This window comes from Apostichopus japonicus, chromosome 11, assembly GCF_037975245.1.
Source record: "Apostichopus japonicus isolate 1M-3 chromosome 11, ASM3797524v1, whole genome shotgun sequence".
In the NCBI taxonomy this organism is placed as follows: domain Eukaryota; kingdom Metazoa; phylum Echinodermata; class Holothuroidea; order Aspidochirotida; family Stichopodidae; genus Apostichopus; species Apostichopus japonicus.
The window spans coordinates 27,551,143-27,571,178 of NC_092571.1; the positions used below are offsets into that span (position 1 = coordinate 27,551,143).

General features: G+C 36.3%; 1 long non-coding RNA gene across 1 annotated transcript; it reads left to right on the plus strand.

Moving 5' to 3' along the window:
- The first annotated feature begins 1,852 nt into the window (after positions 1 to 1,852).
- Positions 1,853 to 16,987, plus strand: LOC139975558 (uncharacterized). The gene is made up of 4 exons (XR_011795779.1): positions 1,853 to 3,094; positions 4,209 to 4,318; positions 8,978 to 9,093; positions 10,379 to 16,987. It is a non-coding gene; the product is annotated as an uncharacterized lncRNA (long non-coding RNA).
- Positions 16,988 to 20,036: the final 3,049 nt, after the last annotated feature.

Below are 20,036 nucleotides of genomic sequence, written 5' to 3' on the forward strand. Positions count from 1 at the left end.
ATTATTTTTTCAGGTTTTTTTTTTCGCTATACGGTCAAGTGAATACGTTGTACATTGAGTATAAACTCAATAAATTATAACTTCTACATTATGATCGACAGTTCGTAAGTTAAGGTTTGAGTGTTTGCTCCCAAATCTGACTAGGAATTTGTATCGCACAAATCGGCACAATGTGCGATGCTGATTTGGAAACGTCTCGCAAGTTTGTCGTTTTGGATCGCATTTTGCGATGCGATACCGGAAAAATCGAAAACTGCTTATATGGTGTTGGCATCGATATGCCTTTGACTACACACATAGACAGTTTTTGAGGCTGTTCATCGTGGAACATGCATTTCAATGCTCACTGATATGATGTTATATCTGCTCTTTGCTTTACAAATTCGAAAAGGCGTGTAGCGAGTAATTGCCGAGGGAGGGGCGAAGCCTGTAGGCAAACTATCTAAGCGAAGCGCCACCATGCGTTGGCGCGAAGCGTACAAGAAAAATTTTGGCCAAAAATGCCTCCCAGATCGCTGGAAATGACACTTCACAGGCCTTGTAAGTTGCATCTAAGCATTGTCTATTTTGAAATTACTAGCGATGTCATAAAGTAAATTTGCTCGGGGGGGGGGGGGGCGGTCGCCCCCTTCCCGAAATGCGTCATGTACTCCGACGACTCGGTCGAGTTCAAGACCAGCCACAGTTGGTTCCATATAGCACAATTGTACAATTGTTTAAGGCGTCCATACACACACACGCGTTATGATAGACCATATGTAGTATTTATATAGATACATTAGTGAGAGAGGAAAAATGGAAACGTCAAAAATGGAGTTGTCGGTGTAAGGGATAGGGTGAGGCGCACACCCCCTCCGTAATTCTTGATCTGTCACTGGCTACCCTGTGTATATTATAGGGATCAGCGCTTTAATTATGACTGTTCCTCTTTCTCTTCCCGAGGTCTTGGCTATCTTCTACTCCCTCCTTTTTTCCTTTTTCTCTCTTTTTTTCTTTTTCTTTTCCCTTCCTTCCTCTCCTCCTTTTCTTTTTTCCCCCTCCTTTTCCCTTTTTTCTTCTCTTTTTTTCTCTCCTATTTTCCTTACCCGGGGGGGGGGCGCGCCCCCAACGCCCCCCCCTGGATACGCACCTGATAACAATTACAATGATAATGATAATCAACATCAAACATATTGCTGGACTGGTTGCAACGAAAGAATATGTGACTAACGTATTGTGCTGTTGTTAAGATGGCTATGTATCCATAGTAACCAACACATTGCATATAAACGTTGAATAGGCGGTATCCGTAATATTAAGTTTAATTTAGTTGTTGCGTGTGTTAATATCATATTTGTAGTAATTATTTATTTACTTCCATATCACTTTACTTCACTTAATACATTACTGCATCACTTCAGTATTTTATTCCTCACATTACTGAACTTGATTCTGGATGGAGTCAATGTAACAGAGAATAAAGGTAGAAGTATAATAGGCTTTCTTATATCAAATGATCTCGGAACAGACGGTGTGTCAGAGACGAAGATAAAAAAGAATAAATAGGGTCTGCCATACAAATAAACCCTATCATGTGTGGCTTATAATAACAAATATTGTAAGTCTTTAGCTGTCATGACTAGATAAAGGTTATTTGATGCATTTCGTTTGAGTCCTCACGTACAGGAGCTGATTATATTAATTACATTGTTTATCACTTGTTATGTTTAGAAATGTTAGTTTCTTCTTAAGCGTCGGTTAAATTTCCAGGCTTTCCTGACATGTTAAAGGAAGATGAAAAATCGAATAGAGAGCAAATAGAGAGCTTGATGTCAGTGAATCTTTCTCTGAAGTTATGGTTTTTCTAATTCAATGCATCATAGGCTTAGAGAAATATGAGTTATCCAATGCAATATATATTTTAGTAGCGTTTGATCTCAAAATGTTTCAACTTCAATCTTAGCCTCGCTCCAAATGCAGAGTTGACAATAATGTATACATTATTGACTTGATATGACATTTCCTTCAGTTCAAACTTCCTGCACAAAATGTCAGTCTTTCGTTTTAATGTTTTTTTTTTTACAATTTGTCACGACTTGAGCAAACACTTCAAAATATGGTCTAGGCAAGAGTTGAACTATAGAGAGCAAATAGAAAGCTTGATTTCAGTGAATATTTCTCCATAGTTAAGATTTGTTTAATTCAATGCATTATAGATTTAGTGAAAATATTAATTATCGAACGCGATGTATATTTTAGAAGCGTTTGATCTCAAAAGCTTTCTTTTACAATCTTGGCCTTGCTCTAAATGCAGAGTTGACAATAATGTATACATTATTAACTTATACGTGACATGACAGGGACTTATATATAACATGACATTTCTTACAGTTCAAACTTCCTGATCAAAATGTCTTTCAGTTTTAATGTTTATTTTACAATTTGTCACTTCAAACACTTCGAAAAATGGTCTGGGAAAGAGTTGTACTTGCATTGCTCAATTAGTTTCAGGAAATGCTTTTCACGATAAAATAATCGAAACTGAACATTGACATACTTTAAACGAGTTCTGTATCCGCAGAAAGCCTGCGTGTAATGAGAATATATAGGTTGCTCTGTGATTTACTTTCCTTTAAAAGATGACTTCAGACAAACTGTTAGACATGACACACTCTTAAAACGTTGGGCAAAAATTTGTTGGGTAGAGATGTTTTAAGAAAATGTTGGTTAATTCTTTAACCATTATGGGTAAAATGATGTTGGAAACATTTATCCAACGTTTATCCTGTACATATACGAGTCCATTTGCCCAACGTCTGGGCAATGTTCCCGCCAAAATATTGTCGTACAATTCGCACTGCAATGTGATCATTGCTTACGTACATCCGTATACTAACTACGCTGGAGTACCAGCGAAGGCATGTTGCGCGCTGCGACGTGATAACAGCACACTTTTACTAGATACGGTACATACGATCGAATTGCAATAGAATGTTCTTGAGTATATTCATGAGTATATTTTGAATTATGTCTTTCTCGTCGCCGGTTGATGATGGTGATGTGTTGACACTTTAACGAAGTTGAGGTGTAGAAGACTTGAAGGAATCATTTGAAGGTATAGTATAATGTATTTATACCCCCCCCCAAACGGATTGGCTTGTATTACTTGGCCTAGCCTAACGTTAGGCTGTGTCTGTCTACAGACTTGGCAATTTCCAAACGTTAGGTCAACAGTATATATTGTGTTCGTAGCCCAGACTACCCCGTGCGTAGGCTAGGCCTAACTCTGCTGCACAAGATGGAGCGCGCTTTGCGTGTACGTTAGGCTACGGAGGTAAAAAGTTATGCTTGTGTTTGGCGTGGGATAAGTAATGTTGATGAAACTTGACCAGTCCTAGTCTCACATTTGTCAGTTTTCTGAACAAAGTTAAGAAAACTATTAAGAGGTCACTAAGGATAGGCCTAACTTAGTCCACTTCATACTAGCTTGCAGAAAATTGTTTTGGAAAACTTAGTTTGAGTGTCATATATTACTTACTATTACAAATATAGTTGTGTCATATATTACAAATATAACTTAAATAAATGCTAGTATTGCCTGGGCCATATTGATCACATTTGTATAAATTAAATAGTTTCTCGTCCTAACTGTTCAGAAAAAGTGAGGGTGCAGGCAATTAACCTACAGAGAGTGCGACCAGAAGGGGAATTTCTGTGGTAAAAATTTGGGTAAATTGGTTGTTCAAATTTGAAAAATAAAAAAGGGAAGGGAAATTGACCCAGTGGGCAAAAGGATGCAGGCAGGACAAGAAACTACTTATTTATACCTCGCCTTAGTATTACGAATTTTGATTTTTATTGGGGCTCACAATATTCATAAATTTATGATTTAAGTGTAAATCCTACGTCTGCAAAATTTTCACAAAATGGTACAGTAAGCGTATCTGTAGTCCCGAGACTATGTGATAAGAAAGACAAGATTTTGACATGTAAAAATATGTCTCCTCATTCTATCATTTTCTTTTTCAGGTATAAATGAATTGAGTGATAAAACTTAAAGGGGCCTATGCTAAGGCTAGGCGTATGCCAAAAAAAATCACTACTTGATGAAGGTGCAACAATTTTTTTTAATGAATTCTCCCCTCCCTTATTGCTTTTTGGCACTGTTTTGATTTTGAAACTTTATGCTATTTTCTTTAAATGCTAGTTTTTTGTTGTTGTTATTTCAGAGAATGAGATAGACAATGCTGCATTGTCCTTGTTGGATGAAGGTACTATAAAGGAGCTCATACCAAAGATTGGCACCATGATGACAGTTTTGAAGGGTTGGTGACAGAAGGTACTTTAAAGAAACTAAATGGGATATACATTTTCAAGTGTCTCAGGGTTGTAGATGGCAACATTAGGACTTCTTTCTTTCACTTGAAACATGCCCATGGCATTAATGCTCAACATAGGTCAAATATTATTTGTAGTCAGGAAAACTGTAAATTAAAATTTGGAACATGCTGTGGTTACAAAAGGCATCTGCTCACAAAACATAGTTTGCCATCTGAACTAACAGTAAATGAAAACAATGTTCAAAATGAACTTGAACAATTGGAAGAAACTGAGAGTGGTGATGATGCATATTCATGCGGTGACATAGAAGATAGAGATCTTGAAATTGACCAAAGTAATGACCCTGCTGCAATTTTCATTGAGAGATTGAAAGCCTCAAATATACCATCATCACTTGTACAGACCATTATTTGTGACACAAAAGTATTGATAGGCAATTTTGTTGATGATGTGGAGAAACATATATCAGACATTTTATAGTGATGAATGTTCTTACCTAAAAATGTTCTTACCTAAAAACTGCCCAAAGTACATATGCCGAATTTGTAATACCCAGGGTCATAGAGAAGCAAGTTGCCCTTCTGTGGTATGCTTTAACTGTCAGGGACTCGGGCATAAGAGCTTTAATTGTCCGGAAAGAACAGAAGTAGGCGACGAATACAATAGCGATGAGACCGATGAACAAGTCAATCCCAAGACAACCGCAGACAGATCTGAGCACACAATAGAGCATGACCAGGCTAATACAGATCTTAACAGAATGGACCCGCCCCAAAACATCCAACAAAAGACATCCTCAATGGAACACAGCCGAGCAAACACAGACAAACAACAGGAACCAAAGACTGGTAAGAAAACTTGGCAAAAGGAACAAAAGGCAGCCACACCGACACAAAGAATACCAGGAAGCAGGCAAAATGCAGAGGTTTCAGTCACTAATCAAACCAACAAGACAACAGAAAATCCACAACCCCCAAAAAGGCAAATGTCATCATGTGATGCAGAGCAGTTCATGACGGTCAAATACAAGAAGAAAACGCTAATCCCAAACCTGAGTAGAGCGAGGAATTTCAAACCAGGTGAGACCAAGGTGACACCAAGGGCTAATCCAACTGGAACTTTGCAGAAATGAACCTCATAACAAATATATTCATTTTGATGGCGTTACCAGTTACTACTGCGAAAGCTGACCGGAGAAAAAGTACCCCGAACGAACCGGAACATACTGATAAATTCAATGCTGTTATTTTAATTGAGCACAATATCTCATGTATGCATTACGACATTACATCATTTAATAATCTCCCTAGACATGATGATTTATCTATTTTTCATCACAATAGTCGTAGTTTGAATCAAAATTTTAATGATATTACAACTTTTCTCTCTCTACTCAGAGATGATTTCTCAATTATCGGATTTTCTGAAACTTGGCTAAATGACAGTATCTCACCTCTGATAAGCATTAATAATTTCACGTTAATAGAACAACATCGCAGCGACCGAAGAGGAGGCGGGGTATGTTTATTTGTTCATAATACCCTGAGTTTCAAACATAGACCGGACCTGTCGATATTCAATCCGACGATTGAATCTATATTTGTTGAGATAACAACACCTAGTAGTAAAGAGAAATGTATTATTGGCGTAATCTATAGACCACCAAGTGGTTCGATAGATGATTTTAATGTTCATTTACAATGTATTCTTAACGTCATAACGAATACCAAATTTAAATCCTATATCATGGGAGACTATAATATCGATCTAACCAACAAACACATATCCGCTAGTTTCTTAAACACTATTTACGCATATGGATTCACACCAACAATTAGCAAGCCCACCCGTATTAGTAGTACTTCGGCCACATTAATTGATAATATCATCACCAATGTTACCTCTACCATTACATCAGGAATTCTGACTACTGATCTAAGTGATCATTTACCCATTTTTATCAAAGTTCCCGCAAGAAAATATATACCAAAGAGCCCTATTCACGCTAGAAATTGTAATACCAATAATATAAGACGATTTGTATCAAGCATCAAAGAAAACAATTGGGACGATGTCCTCGATAAACATGACGTCAATGTTGCTTATGATATATTTTACAATATTGTAGATTCAACTTATAATGATTGCTTTCCATACCGTAAAATAACTAAAAGAGGTAAAAAGAAACATCCTTGGATCACAAAGGGTATACTAACCTCTATTCAAAGGAAAAATAAATTGTTCAAACGTTACATTAAGAATTCGACAGAAAGTTATAAGACTTCTTATAATACCTATCGTAATAAGCTTAATCATGTTATTAGATTCTCTAAGAGATTATATTTTAATAACAAGTTTTATGATGCTAGAAATAATTCGAAGAATACCTGGAATATCATTAATGAAATTCTTCATAATGACCGCAAAAAATCAACATATCCTGCTTCTTTCAAAAATGGCGATCAAGAGATTACCAATGACATCGATATTGCAAACGACTTCAATAACTTCTTTATCAATCTTGGTCCTTCATTGGCAGACAAGATTACGAGCAAAGGGACGCATAACGAGTTTATGCATAAAACTAGTCACAACAATTCGATTTTTACATTTCCTGTATGTGAGGAGGAACTCCTTAACGTTGCGACTGCTTGTCTAAAACCTAATAAAGCAGCAGGATATGATGATTTTAAGCCAGGTATCATTAAACACATTATTCCTTTAATTACTAAGCCTTTGACTCATATTTGTAACTTATCTTTTAATACTGGAACATTTCCAGATTCGTTGAAAATTGCAAAGGTTATTCCGATTTTTAAAAAGGGCGAAGCAGATTTATACGAAAATTATAGACCCATTTCATTGCTTTCATGTTTCTCGAAAATCATTGAAAGACTTATGTTTAATCGAATTTTTAATTTTCTTAACAAATATGACATTCTATGCAACCAACAATATGGCTTTCGACCACATCATTCTACTGAACTTGCACTGGCAGATGCCGTTGACAAATTGTACAGCAGTCTTGATAATAATAGATCTTGCTTGGGTGTGTTCCTAGATCTTTCCAAAGCATTCGACACTATTGATCATACCATTCTACTTAGTAAATTACAACATTATGGCATCAGAGGAACAACGCTGAACTGGATCGATAGTTATATATCTAATCGGTATCAATATATCTCTTACAAAAACACTCATTCTCATCTTGCAGAAATTCAATGTGGTGTTCCACAAGGCTCAATTCTAGGCCCTTTACTGTTTATTATATATGTCAATGACATCTGCCACGTATCAGAAATCGCAAACATTACGTTATTTGCCGACGACACAAATATTTTTTTCGAATCAAATGAAAATGAAAATTTATTTCATATTAAAGTGTCTTCTGAATTGAATAAATTTAACGACTGGTTTGCCTCTAATAAGCTATCGCTTAACATTGGTAAAACGAATTATATCGTTTTTAATACATCCCGAAATTTTAGCTGGGATAAAGATATTTTTATGGGAGGTAAAATTCTCAAAGAGGTATTTTCTAATAAATTCTTAGGTGTACATATTGATCATAAACTTTCATGGGGTGATCATATTTCCATAGTATGCAAGAAAGTTGCAAAGAATATAGGAATATTATCGAAATTGAAACACTACCTGCCACAACACATATTAAAGACACTTTATCAAACTTTAGTGGTCCCACATTTTTCTTATTGCTCGATAATTTGGTCTGGTACACGTGATACTAATCTTAAGCCACTTATTATATTACAAAAGAAAGCTGTCCGCCACATATCACATGCTGCACCACGTGATCACACCAACCTTCTATTCAAGGATCTGAATGTATTGAAAATTAATGACATAATACGTGTAAATCTTGCCACCTTCACTTATAAGGCTTGGAATGGACTCCTACCTAATGCATTTCATAATTATTTAATCAGTAATTCGGATATACATCACCACAACACAAGACATGCAAATCATGCGCATTATCACAACACGAATACCTCAACAGGAATGTTAAGCCTCAGAAATCGAGCAATAAAAACCTGGAATTCTATTACTGACATTATTAAAAATAAATTATCGTGTAGGACATTTAGAAAATGTTATATTAAAGAAATAATTGCATCATATTAATTAAAATATCATATAATTGATTTATTGTCGAAACGCTTAATTTGATCTTTAATTTTTTCTTCTCTTTTCTTTCTTCAGGGAGTCTTCTACATTGTTAAGCTATTGTATGCTTTATAGAAGACTTCCTTTCACCTTGTATATTTGCACGTGAAAAACAAAATAAATCAAATCAAATCAAATCAAAGAGAGTAAATAACCCATTTTATGTGCCAAGGAATTACAAAATTCTAGGTTTTATATTTAAATTTGGCCTCATACCCATTACAGGTACTGTGCTCCAATTTATGTACATGCAATGCTCTTTTGAGAAATGTTACATGTTCTTACGTAAAACACACCAACTGGAACAGGGAAAAGGCGATAAGTAACAGGGAAACTTATTTTAGCACTCCAAAACTGGATGAAAAGCTGTGGATGGCATTATTAAACCTTTGTTGAGAAAAATTACTCCATAAAACTTAAGTACCCACCCACAAACACTGGTAATGTGATATGCTCTAATTCACAGATCAAAAGAAGAACCTTGCATTCTTCATGCTACCAATAATACTACAAGGTGTGAAGGGTAAAAGGGGCCATAGCTCGGCACAGCAATCCATGAAAAGCTTCATCACTGTTCAGCCGGTAAGTAGTTTATTCAAAAAGGTAAAATTTGTTGGAATCATGCATGAATTAATGGATTTTGTGATCTTAATTTGGAATTGCTTCATGATCTGATTCCCATTGCAAATTAGGTATATATAATTTGACAGAGATCATGTAGTCAACTAGTAATAAACTTTATGTTATTTGTGTTTCACTTTCATGACCAACTTTTAAGAAACTTCTTTCACTTTCATGACCAACTTTTAAGAAACTTCTCCAGTTAGATGGTCTAAAAATTGTACACATCATCCTTTTTTGAGAGGGGAATAAACAGACAACAATTAATCATAGTTTCTCAACCCTGGGGTCATTGAGAACTATTTTCCTGGGTGTGGGGGGGGGGTCTGTGAGGGCAGATTGGTTAGCCAGGGTTGCCAGCCATCCTGGAAAATGGGAGCAGAACCTTGAAAATTAGTTTCCCTTTTTCCAGTCAGGGAAAGTTAGGGAATTTGAGAAAAATGCTTCAGAAATCAGGGAAAAGCTAGGGAATTTGATTGGCCCAAGAGAGCAGTCAGTCTCATATATTGGCTGTCCAAACAGTGCGAAGACATATCACACTAGAAATAGGTTGAACTAATCATCAGGGAATATTGAAAATTCATCAGGGAACTTTGTTGTCATGAAATGCTGGGAAACCTTCCCCTCCCACCCCCACCAAAAATTTATCATGTCCCACGCTCACCTACTGTATATAAGCTACATAATGGGGAAAAAAACGAGTGGTCAAAGCCAGCCAGGAGGCGGGGGCTCAATTTCCAATCCCAGCCGTGTCTGACCAAAACTGTTAGGCATGTTGATGTCTCGCTTGACCTTCACTGCAGAGTCTAAGTATTTGGTTGAGGAAAAACTAGTAAGATTACTGTAATGTATGAATGTTCAAAGTTGCTACATGAAATTAATACTAAAATGGCATCATGACCAAAAGTTTATTCTGAATCTGTTTAAAGTTGCAAGGTCACTTATTTTATGAATGTGAATTTATGGCTATTATGAGAGAAAATATCTCATGCTTCATGTGACGGAAATTCCACGTTCACATAATTTGTCTTCTCTGGAATCTGGTCAGAGATGATGTTAGCTGTGTGTGCTCAGCAGTTACATTCTTTCTTGTCCTGTCTAACTAAGGCTAGTACTACTTAGTAAAAAGGTGTCACGGTCATATTCTGCATTGCATTTTCTTTGATTTGAAATGTCCCTGTCACAGATAGGAATAAATTACAGTCACAATCAAAAATAAATGGTATCTCTTCTTTCATACCTGTAGGAGGATGTTGACATAGAAGAATACGCAAAGGACTATCGATGTGGACATGACGCCACAGCCCTTGAAGTGCAGAGGCACCCACCTAACACCATCCCAGGCCTATGTTATTCTCGAGAGACATGCTCTGCCACAACCATCCCTACTGACAGAAATAGGTGTTTGCTTTAAAGGGTGTGAAGACTCGCGCAAAGAGAAACGTCTAATGCCGGTAATCTGACCTAGTTTCGAATGAGGTGTAACAGAAGTGTTAGGCACCACCATCGATCCCAGAAAATACACACAAAATTTGCTACCGTCGGTAATTAGACACTAGTATACAGTCAGTACATACAGCTGCGGTCATTACCCACAGCAGTGTATAATCGATACAGCGATGGACATCTCAGGTCCAGCTAAAGATAAAAACGTATCACGTTTTATTACTGTACTGCCTGCATTATGTAGCGACACAAACAAAACGTCACTTGCAAGCAACAGAAAGTTAACTTTTTCAGATGGTTGCACACGGTTTGGGGCGAGTCTTCAATGCATAAGGCTGTGTATATTTTCGATAGTGAATTCCAGCGACATTGCAAGCTGACATGGAAGTTTCTTCCAACCTTCATATACGAATTCTTGGACGCAAACATTTCAAGCAGCATCAGAGATCTTATGGTATTTATTTCTTCCAAGCAATGACTTTTCAGTGTACTGGATAGTTTAATCTGTTTGTTACAGTTTTTCTTCAAACAAAAAGTTATGACTTACTTCTTGGATCCGAACCTTGCTGCTATTACTCATTTCATTGGTTCAATAATTAAGTTGGTTTTTGTAACTTAAAATTCTTTTACTTCTTTGCATGTTATCATTTTTCATAAACATGCACTGACTGTATATGTCTTTATGTGAAACTTTACTTAAATATGACTTGAAATGTTTGTATACGTTTGCTTATAAAATTCATCTTATCATTTTTTTCGATAACATGTACACATTGATGTTGTTTGATCCTACTTATGACAGAGTTGAGGGTCTTTTTTAAGACAAATGTACAGATCTGACTATTCTTGAGAAGGGAAGCAGGCAATCAAAAATTTACACTTTAACTACTAGGGCTAGATTTCAAACAGTTTTGTGATTGTCATGCTTTTTCATGCTGTATGCAATGTTTAACATTAAAATAAGTTTTATAAAGAGAACTGGTTAGGGATTCATATTTGATATGTGTGAAAATTCCTAGGTGCCTGTGAAATATACAATATTTGATATGTTTACTATGTGCATTGGCTTGAAGAACTAGGTAAACCTGCACCATCATTGACCTTTCCTTTTATTTTCTGTAAATTTCATATCATTATACTTACAAATTGTGCTCAAATTCCAACAATTGAGACATTAAAGACATATGAGAGGTTTGTATGTGTGATACCATGTGTGTTCCATTCAAGTCAGTTTGCATTGTATAGGTAATATGTTTAAAAATGACGAATATGTGTAGCTGCACAAGACTGCTTATGTTGGAATTTAGCCATTGATATATCATAAATAGTCCTCCTTTTAAACATTGAGCCATATTTGTTTTCCACTACTAGTTATATCTATATAATTATTATGATATAATTATGAGGACTTGCCATTTCCTGTTGAACTTCTTGCTTCTGTGCTCAAATTTCTTAGCACGTAATGGAGTGTCTAGTGAAAACAATCACCTATAACTGCAAAAAAGGCTCAGCTGTAAACAACACTTGTTACAAATTGGTCAGTGGGCAAGAACCAAACAACGTTGTGCATGTTAAGGTTAATTTTATCCATGAAGAGAATAGATTGTAGTTTAATGATCAACTTGTATGTCAATATTCATGTTCCAAGTCCTAAAGCAAATTTGCAAAGCATACATTGATACATTTTCATGATGAACATATTGACACAATATGATATAAAGTAAGTTAATAGATTACTGCAACCAACAATACCATGTTGCTAAATTCTGTGAAACCATTTTATGTGTTTTTAGTTCTAGTGAAGCTTTTTGAAGCTGTTTTCATAAATAAAATGAGAATTTAATACTATTTTATGTGTTAATATTTTTAAACCCTAGTGTACATTTCATTTCATTCATTCATCGACCAATGTTGGGTAACAAATTGCCCAATTTAACTGTATCAATCAACCAACATTGGGTAAAATCACTCAAATATAATTAGATTCATTAACCAATATTGGGTATCAAATTACCCAACTAATTGTAACAATCAACCAACATTGAGTAAAACAATCCAATACAATTTCATTCATTAACCAATCTTGGGCAAAAAATTGACCAACTAACTTTATGGATTAACCAATAATGGGTAAAATAATTTACCCAACTACGTGGTAAATGCATTACCCAACTGCTGTTGGGCAAACTTTGCCCATTTTTTGAGCGGTTACATATGTACCCAGTGTTGGTTAAAAGTTGGTCAATATTTTTACCCAACTTTTTAAGAGTGCATGTCATAGGTCATGGGATAGCTACTTCTGTGTTGAGAACTTGAGAGTATTCATTATCCAGGGACAATCTCAACACCCGATGCACAAATTTCGTTATTAGCATAATCGGAACAGGGAAGAGTTGAACAAAGAAGAGATTGATGATCACCTTACTTTATACAGTGGATATACTTATTGTTATCATAATCGTAAATTAAAATCATGCGAGGATTGAAAATCAAGTCTTGACTCATGTACTACTGTTAATAAATGCACAAATTATTGGAGATATTATATATAGCGATCATGTTTGTGATGGCGAAAGTAAACTACATTGTACGCCGTGTATAAAAGTATACATACTCTAAGTTATCCACATGTCAACTAAACACTCCCATTGTCGAGATTTTCTTTCGATTTAATTTTGCAACAAACGACAGGGTCACTTCACAGTATTACCTGATTAGGTGTTCAACGCTCATTAGTGTGTAAAGCTTATTATCTGATGTTAGCAGGAACTTGCTTTTCCATGACAAAAGAAAAACGACGCTGTGTTAATCTATATCGCACTACATGTACCACGTCATATCAGTGTAAAGTGTATTACATGATTTCCCTTCACGTACTGTGTAACAAAGCCAGAATGTTATTAAATACTATAGATATTGTTCTATTTATGTGTAGTAGCCAAGTCATATATTGCAATTCATTACTATATACTATGTATCATTCGTGGTAGTGTTCCCAACAAATGTGACCTAAGGGAAATAATTCGTTGTCGTCATGTGCGCCTATCAGTCAGTTGTGAGACTGTGGGTCTTACAAAAGGTCATTTAAAATGGAGGGAAAACGTCATGTAGTTGAATCAGCTACACACTGGCTCTCCTCACCGAGCATGATGTCGCTAACAAACGGACTATAGTACCCAGAGTTAATCACAGCAATGGTCACTCCCGCAGTATAAATTGCAGATATGTTAATCTAATACCTTTCAGGGCAACTCGTCCACATATTGAATTTAGGAATGCTACGGCTTCAATTCCCATTTTATTCCTATCTCGGATAAACTTTCCCCTTTTCTAAAATAGGTTACATAAATTTCTTTATTAAAGTATGCAATGCAGAGACACCGACAGACAGTCTTCCCTCGTACACAACAATTGATTAATTTTGGAACCAAACGCTTTGTTAAACATTATGTTATCTCAGTTTAAGGGCGCTCGAATCATCATGATGTATTAATAGGTAATATTATATCGACAGACGTCCGTTCAGCTTCCTTAACACAAATACTGCATTGAAGGGACGGGTGTATTCAGACTACCACCAAAAGTAACATATTCAATAATGTATGATACATAACAATAACTTCAGTGATTGACTGTTTTGGGGTGTAACGGTAACTTGAAAAATAGTAATATGAGTACAGTACTCATAAAAATTATTTATAAAATAACTGTAAAAAAAACTAAATAAAAGATGAAGAAATGTTTTTAAGAGAAAAGGATACTCATTTAACAATATCATACTGTTCATCGTCTTGTAAACGTTCACATGGAGAGAGATAACCACCACTGTCATATGTAAGTGAAGATGAATTTATGTTCACGTATTTCTCCGTGGGAAGAATCTTCGGTAAAACGTCTACGGAAGCATCATCCATTTGAGTTGTGTCCTTACTATGTTGAGAGTTTATCACAAAAATGCGACTGAGAAGAAACGCAACAGCAACACAAGCAACAACAATGATGATGATCACCAAGGTCAAATATATTGCTACATTGTTTACTATGACACAATGTGGAAAATATAACACGTGTGCTGTTGATGCAATGACTCTATCTCCATAGTAACCAACGCATTGTATGTCAACTAAGTAGACGTCACTTCCGGTATCCGTTACATTTAGTTCAATGTATGTGTCGCCTTCCTTAATATCATATTTCCAGTGATTAGGGATGTTACTCCAGGTAAGGTTAACTTCACTCACATTACTGGTGCAACGTAATATTGCATTTCTAATATCACTGAAGTCGATAGTTGATGGATTCGCTGTGACAGAAAACAAAGGGAGAAACAGAATAGGTCCGAAGGAGCAAGATCCTTGATAACTCTGATAAGGTGCTGGTAATTGTTGAGAGACATTGCAGACAAAGACACTATTGTTAAATGATGAGTTGAAGTACGATGAGAATGATAGAGTCTTAGAGTGGTGCAGGTAAGAGGATACTGTCCTAGTTGAGATGCTAGTAACGTCATTGATTTCATCTCCATCTCTGATGTAAATTGACATCATCACTGGTGGGTCTCCTTCCTCTGAAGTACAATTCATCTCGATGTCACTTTGTACCGAATCCTCAAATATGAATCGAGATCCATATGATGATGAACAAAGAGGATTAACATCATTAATCGGATGAAAACCCACGATTGTAGCAGATAGTTCCTTTTGATTGCGACATCGAAACAATGTGCCGTTTATTTGACTTGTTAATTTATTTATTGTTAACAAAATAGTTGTTGAATTAATCATGTCCAATTGATAGGTGGTAGAAAATTCATCCAGCAGTTGCGAATTTATAGCTATATTAAAAATTTCCTTACTACTGCTTAAAGCCTGTACTTGTAAGATGTTTATCTCTTGTTCACAGTAAATTCCTACAGTACTTCCAAAAGGAAAGAACGCATTATAGTTTTCCGTCCTAAAGTTCGCATATTTAATCGTCTCTTCAGAAGCAAGAATAGTCAAGAAAGCAAAGATTGCTATCAATTTAAACGTCGCCTTTGTATTCATTTTAAAGCTGCGAGTTATAGAAACAATATTTGGCTCTGGAAAAAAACTCTCTTATAATATATAGCTTCAATTATTTCAATACAAGTACCCTTTAATAGGGATGAAATGCATACAAGTGAAGGATATACGTTGATTTTCGTTCCTGAACTTGCAGAGAGTATCACATAATTCCATCGATTGTGGTTAGATTTTGGTAAAAGTAGTATCTATCATGTGTCATTTCCTTACATCAACATTTGAACTTGTACTTCAAAAGTTCCATAAATATACTCCAAAAGCATTTACTTTTCATTTTCATTATTTATGATATGAAAGAAATGTCCTTTTATATCCGTCCGACATTTCATCTGAGAATTCGATGATCGCAAAATGTAAAAAATTATTTATTTTGTATGAAAGACGTTTGACTTTCTTAGTTGTAAAAACTGACCGTTGATGTCGAATTTGCGAGTGCCATATGTCGTAAGTTTGACATGTTGACTTCTTCTTGAAAAGAAACGGCCGGACTTCTCATGTGACTTCTTCTATTATTTCGGAAGAGAAGGGGAAGAGCTAAATGACAATAATGTTGCTAACGGAACCCTTCTTCCTCTCGTATCGATTTGATTCGCTTAGCATGATTTCGCTAACCCGATATCACAGTCCCGATGGGCATGCTAGTGAAATCTTATGTGAAACGTACCTGCATCATTGAAATCCTTCAGAAATTACCCAGCATAGCGTACTGTTCTAGAAAAATTAATCCATTTTCAAGATGAAAACTATAGTTAAATACAAACTAGAATTAACTCCAATGAAGGTCCTTTGCACCCTCAGGTCCATGCATGCCTTACTTATATACGTCATTTGTCCATCAGACACAAATAAGTCGATAGACAACTTCTTCAACATTTTTCTTTCCGATATTTGAATAATAATATAATTGTACTTGCAGGCTTCGGCGTTTCAACTCGTGACTCCATTAGGAAAGAAATGCTCCGTCCAGACACTTTTGTCTGAATACTATAATTGGTTTATCGTAAGGGATATAGATTCATTTGGTTGTTTAACTGAAAGAGAGCGCTCGGGGCGGATCCAGGATTTTGCCATGGGAGGGGCTTATAACATATAACTATAACATTCAAGAAGAAACACAGAGGCACTTTTTGTTTCATGTACTATTTCAGGCTCCTAGCCGTGTAGATAAGTCCGGTTTCCGTGTACACTTTCAGCAAAATTAAAATGACGGTAGTAACTATAAAGCAAAGCGCCACAATTAGTTGGCGCGAGCGCAGGAAATTTTACAATATGGCAACCCAATAGCAGCCAAAATGGCAGCATCGGTGCTTCTGAAGATACCACCAACAGTCATTATTGCAAGGACACTGAGCAACAGAACCCCTTATTTTATTTTAGTGGAGTTTTCGTGTTCACTCACAGCAAAATTGAAATGACTGGAATGGTAAACTTTGCAAGTTTGTTGTTGCTTTTGCGATTAGTGATGGCCGTTCTAGGGGAAAGGTCTACAGGGAGGGTGTTTTCTTGGGTAAAATAACTAAAATTACAATTTTCAACTCGATCCAGAGTAGATCTATACGGGCCCTGTGTGGATCCTGCGAAATAGGAGGGCACTGCGTACAAGGGTAGTTTTTTTTTCTAATTCAGAAAGCTCAAGGGGTTAAACCCCCACCCCCCCTTGATCCGCCCCTGGTGCTGTTCACGAAAGTCTAAAGGCACATACAGTGAATGATAAACCGCAAATGGTGACCGAGTCATTTTCACACAGTAGTTATGACACATATATGGTCACCCCTCCCCCTTGCGACTTAACTTCTTAGCATCATAACATTTTAGCATATTAGCATCACCAGACGCTAGTCGATATCAAAATTAAGATGCAAACATCTGCACTTTTAACTGCGTGCGATGATAAGTTTACTCTAAAACTCTATCAAACGCAGGTTGGACCTTTTCGAATCTCGATTGTCACTACAATGCTGATATTCTTACGTGCTTTGCAATATTTCTAGGGATTCCATTTCTGAATTGTCAATCTCTTGTTGCAAATATTGTTGTATGGAGCCAAAAACAAGTCTGAATCGGCTTATGGACTTCTCTCTCTGTGGGAATCACAGCGACTTCTCTTTATGTTTTGCCATTCAAAGAATACGGGAAATGAATGTGAAATGAAAATATTACAAGGTACGCGTGGTCATTTTTATTATATCTTACTGCATTAATATGTTTTTTTTTTTTGCATTAATATCATTTTCTGTTGTTGATATTTTGCATATTTCGCTAATAATAATTTAGGACAGATGGTCAATTATAATGCGATTTCTTTCCAGCATTGTCATTGTTAGACGAAGGTCTCGGATTCTGATCATTTTTTTGCCTATTTACCATTGCATTAAACGAATATTATTTTACACGGTTCGTAGGAGTTCGAAGAGTGATAAAGTATAATGACTTTATCAGAGAAACTGAAAAGGAGGGGTGTGAGCATGAGGCCGTTGAAACGTATTCACATGTAGACGGAGATGGTTCTACCTCCCACTTAAACAATAATATAATGAATACATTGGCTATGAGTAGGTTTTATAGGTCTACATACATACTACTTTAAACCTATGGGTGGGGCTGAAGGGTGAGTTGGATGGGTATACACCTCACTCTCCTTGGTCGCTACCTGCGTTCCACGTCTCTTTTAAAACAAGGGACATTTGAAAGCAAAATTCTAACTTTACCCTGGTACCAGCTATGCAAGATAGATGTCGTTTGGAGATACTTATACACACATACTGAAAAAAAACCTTTAATCGATAAATAAAATAGTAAACTCTATTATTACAGAAAACAGAACTTCCTTGCCATCTCCATTCTATTTTCTGGATTGTTGAAGGGATATAGTGTAACCCGGGTTACTGACGTAGGGGGCAATACGAGGCACCGTAAGGCTCTTACATTATACTGAAAAAAATAGTTGCGCCATCATTTTCTAATGACCACAAGTCGAAGAGTGTTAAAGATTAATTCGTCATTAGCCTAACGTAATATAATACAAATTGAAGCCAGATAGCCTCAATGGGCAAAATGACGCAGTCGTGGAGGATGAAATGATGCACACTTGAATGACGCTAATATTTCATACAGATACACTTGCAAAATACTGCTAGATTTTCTTGTCCATTTTTGACATCAATATGTTTAGGATATTATTGGTAGTATTTTGTTAAGCAATTTGACAGTTTTGACATATTACAGTTAGATTGATATTTTGTTCACCATGGCCCAGAATTTCAAGTGTTAACAATGTTACCCTCCCGGATGTAAAATAAAAGACTTTTAAAAGAGAATTTGGTATCTTTCATTGGTGACATTTTTTAAATTTTGGTATGTGACATGGTGTAGCCTCTACTGTTTCCTTTTACTGTATCCTACTGTATCCTTTATGTGAAACAGCAAACTTTTAAAAGCATTTAAAAATTATTAAAAACATGTTTTGTTCTACATGATTTTGTTGCTTAAGGTTACCATCAAACTTTTTATATGCCTAACTCAAACTATGCTTTAAACTGTTTGCCACAATTATTACTCCGTCATTGTTCCCAACAAAAGGGGAATATGACGCATTTCACTTTTGTCACTTTGAGTCACAAAATATAACTCTTGGACAACAGTAACTAAAATTGTGTAATTACATTATGTAGCATGAAGGTTAATATCTCTATTGAACATAGTGAGTTTGAAATTGAATTCTACGTTTTTGAGAATTTGAGATATTTTTGCTTAGGTGCCTCATTCCCCCCCCCCCACCCGTGGTACCATGTACAATAGGAACCATCAAATGTGTTCTTTGTTACGAGTTGAAGATAGGCAGAACATCAAGATCTATGGAAGAAAATCATGTTATCTCAATCATCTATGTTTGTATAAATATATTTCTTCCAGTGGTACATTTGCAACAAAGGCTACCCCAAACAAGTGAGAGTAATCTATAGTGAGCCCCTATGTGGATCAACGATAACTTCTACAGATATCTTGGTGGAATGGTAGGCCTACACAGTGGCGTAAGAAGGTACTTTTTAGTGGGGGGCTGAAGACCGATGGCCGGCCTGGGGGAGTGGTCTAAGGGGAGGGGGTGCCCCCCTCCCCTTTGGATTTTTTTGCATTTCCAGGTGGCCTCAGATGCAATTTGGTGCAATATAGCACACTTCAACACCCACTCCATTTTGTAAACTTAAGTTTGTATTTTCACCTGGCCTTAGATGCAATTTGGTGCTCCAAATGAGACTTTTTTTTCTCATTTGGAAATGAAAAAGGGGTTTTCTGACTTGCGAAGCGGGGGGGGGGGGGGGGAATGATACTTCCGCCCCTCCACATTTTCACTGGGGGGGGCTGGCGCCCCACAGCCCCCCGGTTCCTACGCCCTTC